We start from the raw sequence: 4,078 nt of genomic DNA on the forward strand, positions 1-4,078 counted from the left end.
TTTAGTGGTGGGGGGAAATTTGGGCCATTGCTGGGCCGATTCTGGCCCTAAAATGGCAGCTTTGGCTCAGTTCAGGCTGTCAGATCCGACCCGAATGACTCGGGCCTAGTCTGTACCGTCATTCATTTTGGACTCTGGCTGGATCCGACTGCCAGACCCGGGCCAGCAGTTTTATATCTGGCATGCCGGAATCAGACCAGGTGTGGGCCAGACGTTTTGTGCTACCTGGGACGTTTCCTGACTGCAACCCCACTTTCCTGTACAACAAAGGCTGTCCCAGTCCGACCTGTCCTTGGGTCTTTTGATCCGTGTGTATATATGTGCATATAATCCTGATATACAGTATCCAGTCGTCTTTTAAGTAATTTGGATGGCTCAAACCCCTCCCTGTCTTTCTGTAATCTCTCTAACACGTGTAAATCAACTACTGGAGGTAGTTGTACATTTAGCTAATTCATAACATCTAGTACGAATTGTAATTCGTAACATATTATAGAAAATGGGTGATGGACAACCACAAATTAATACATACTATACCAACGTAACATATCATACTAAATTATGTGTCTCTGATTTACGTACAGAATGATAGGAAATGCTCTAAGACCAGGTTGTGCAGAGAGAACATTCGCTAAGTGCGTCGTTGAGGCATGATGTGTCGATACTGATAGGATTGAAGAAAGGCAGCGTTGCTCTCGGGTCAGCTTTCTCCATTCAAATTGTACATTAACATTATAATTATTCCACAATACTCATGACGAATCAGCTCCTAGAGAGATATTATCACCTATGGCTGCAAATATTGAGACTGCTTACTCTATAATAATGCACTAAATCAAGATTTGGCACATCATTGCTCCGACTTTTTCCACCCATATCATTTTTCAGTGGAAAGCAGATTGAACCAGGTTTTCCTCTAGGATTCTGCCTGTGATTAGCTCCATTCCGATATCCTGTAAAACTTCCTTAGCGATTACAAGCATACCCATAACATGATGCAGCCACCACTATTACATTTACATTTACGTCATTTAGTATGCTTGAAAATATGGAGAGTGGTACTCAGTAATGTGTTGTATTGGATTTACCCCAAACATAACACTTTGTATCAGGACAAAAAGTTAATTGCTTTGCCACATTTATTTGCAGTATTATTTTAGTGCCTTGTTGCGAACATGATGCATGTTTTGGAATATTTGTATTCTGTACAGGCTTCCATCTTTTCACTCTGTCAATTAGGTTAGTATTGTGGAGTAACTACAATGTTGTTGAGCCATCCTCAGTTTTCTCCTATCACAGCCATTAAACTCTATAACTGTGAAATCCCTGAGTGGTTTCCTTCCTCTCCGGCAACTGAGTTAGGAAGGATGCCTGTATCTTTGTAGTGACTGGGTGTATTGGTACACCATCCAAAGTGTAATTAATAACTTCACCATGCTCAAAGGGATATTCAATGTCTGCTTTTTAATTTTTACCCATCTACCAATAGGTTCCATTCTTTGCAAGGCATTGGAAAACCTCCCTGGTCTTTGTGGTTGAATCTGTGTTTGAAATTCACTGCTCGCCTAAGGGACCTTACTGGTAATTGTATGTGTGGGGTACAGAGATGAGGTAGTCACTCAAAAATCATGTTAAACACTATTATTGCACACAGTGTGAGTCCATGCAACTTATGTGACTTGTTAAGCTAATTTTTTGTCCTGAACTTACCATAAGAAAGGAGTTTTCATTTTTTTATAATAAAAGATTATCATAATTAAAACATAATTCCACTTTTATATTATGGGATATTGCATGTAGGCCAGTGACAAAAAAATATCAATTTAATCTATTTTAATTCAGGCTGTAACATAACACAATTTGGAAAAAGTCAAGGGGTGTGAATACTTTCTGAAGGCACTGTATCTACCTCTATCATTCCAGTATCCCTGCACATTGTAAATATATTATTATAACTGATCCTGTATATAGCTTCATACTTTCTTGTGTTCTTATTTCTTATTTTTATTTATTGTGTGTCTTTGTTCTACCTTATGTTATTTTTAGTGATACATTGATATTGCTTACTGCATTGTTGGGTTTTCAGCTTGCAAGAAAAGCATTTCACTGTACTTGTGCATGGGACATTAAAACATGAAACTTGATTATACATTTTTTTAATTCAATAGGTTATAAATGTAAAAAAAAGTGTTAAATAATAAAATGTTCTTGGTTTATCCCCACATTCTTTATCTTAATAATGTTTTTAAGTAGTTCTATTGCAGTGAACGTTGATGATCCCTATGTAATTAATTTTTTACAAATCTCAGTAGAAATGGCTGGTAGTGTGGCACTAGTAGATAATGAATCCATACCATACGATGCCCATGTTATGCCGGCTTGAAATATGGGGTAAAATAATTGCTTATTCTATATTACAGTGAACTTTGAGGGTGCCCCTATTATGTCATCTTAAAGATGTTTTGTGACATGTGTGCCACTAGTAATCCATTGTCATTAACATTGCAAAGCATAACATTCCCATATTATGCCACCTCCAAGATGGATAAAATAATTGTTTTGTATAATTTTTGTGAACTTTGAGGGATTACAATTCAATACAATAAAAATGGATGGTAAACACTTTGTGATGTGTGCCACTAGTAAACCAATAATCCATTGTCAGTGTGGCGGATGTGTTGTTGCCTAACCTCACCACCTGGGGACGCCCTGTCAGGAAGTCCAGGATCCAGTTGGAGATGTTTAATTCCAGGGTCCTTAGCGTAGTGATGAGCTTGGAGGGCGCAATGGTGTTGAACACTGAGCTGTAGTCAATGAACAGCATTCTCAAATAGGTGTTCCTTTTGTCTAAGTGGGAAAGGGCAATGTGGAGTGCAATAGAGATTGTGTCATCGAGTCATGACCAGCCTTTCAAAGCATTTCATGGCTACAGATGTGAGTGAAAGGGGGCGATAGTCATTTAGACAGGTTACCTTGTCGTTCTTGGGCACAGGGACTATGGTGGCCTGCTTGAAACATGTAGGTATTACAGACTGGGTCAGGGAGAGGTTGAAAATGTCAGTGAAGACACTTGCCAGCTGGTCAGCGCATGCTCTGAGTACACTTCTTGGTAATCCGTCTGGCCCTGCGCCTTGTGAATGTTACCTGTTTAAAGATCTTACTCACATCGGCTACGGAGAGCGTGATCACACAGTCGTCCGGAACAGCTGGTGCACTCATGCATAGTTCAGTGTTGCTAACCTCGAAGCGCGCATAGAAGGTATTCAATCAAATCAATCAAATGTATTTATGAAGCCCTTTTTACATCAGCAGATGTCACAAAGTGCTATACAGAAACCCAGCCTAAAACTCCAAACAGCAATCAATGCAGACGTAGAAGCACGCTGGCTAGGAAAAACTCCCTAGAAAGGCAGGAACCTAGGAAGAAACCTAGAGAGGAACCAGGCTCTGATGGGTGGCCAGTCCTCTTCTGGCTGTGTTGGGTGGAGATTATAAGAGTACATGTCCATTTAAGGCCAGAATGTTCAGCATAGATGACCAGCAGGGTCAATTAATAATCAGTAGTTGTAGAGGGTGCAACCGGTCAGTACCTAAGGAGTAAATGTCAGTTGGCTTTTCATTGCCGAGCATTCAGAGGTTGAGACAGCAGGTGCGATAGAGAGAGAGAGAGAGAGTCGAAAACAGCACGTGCGGGACAAGGTAGCACGTCCGGTGAACAGGTCAGGGTTCCCTAGCCGCAGGCAGAACAGTTGAAACTGGAGCAGCAGCACGACCAGGTGGACTGGGGAGAGCCAGGAGTCATCAGGCCAGGTAGTCCTGAGGCATGATCCTAGGGCTCAGGTCCTCCGGGAGGAAAGGGAGAGAGAGAGAATTAGAGGGAGCATACTTAAATTCACACAGGACACCAGATAAGACAGGATAATTACACCAGATGTAACAGACTGTATTTAGCTCGTCTGGTAGGCTCGCGTCACTGGGCAGCTCGCGGCTGGGTTTCCCTTTGTAATCCGTGATAGTTTGCAAGCCCTGCCACATCCGACGAGCGTCAGAGCCGGTGTAGTAGGATTTGATCTTGGTC

The sequence above is a fragment of the Coregonus clupeaformis genome, chromosome 13 (genome assembly GCF_020615455.1).
Source record: "Coregonus clupeaformis isolate EN_2021a chromosome 13, ASM2061545v1, whole genome shotgun sequence".
Taxonomy (NCBI): Eukaryota; Metazoa; Chordata; class Actinopteri; order Salmoniformes; family Salmonidae; genus Coregonus; species Coregonus clupeaformis.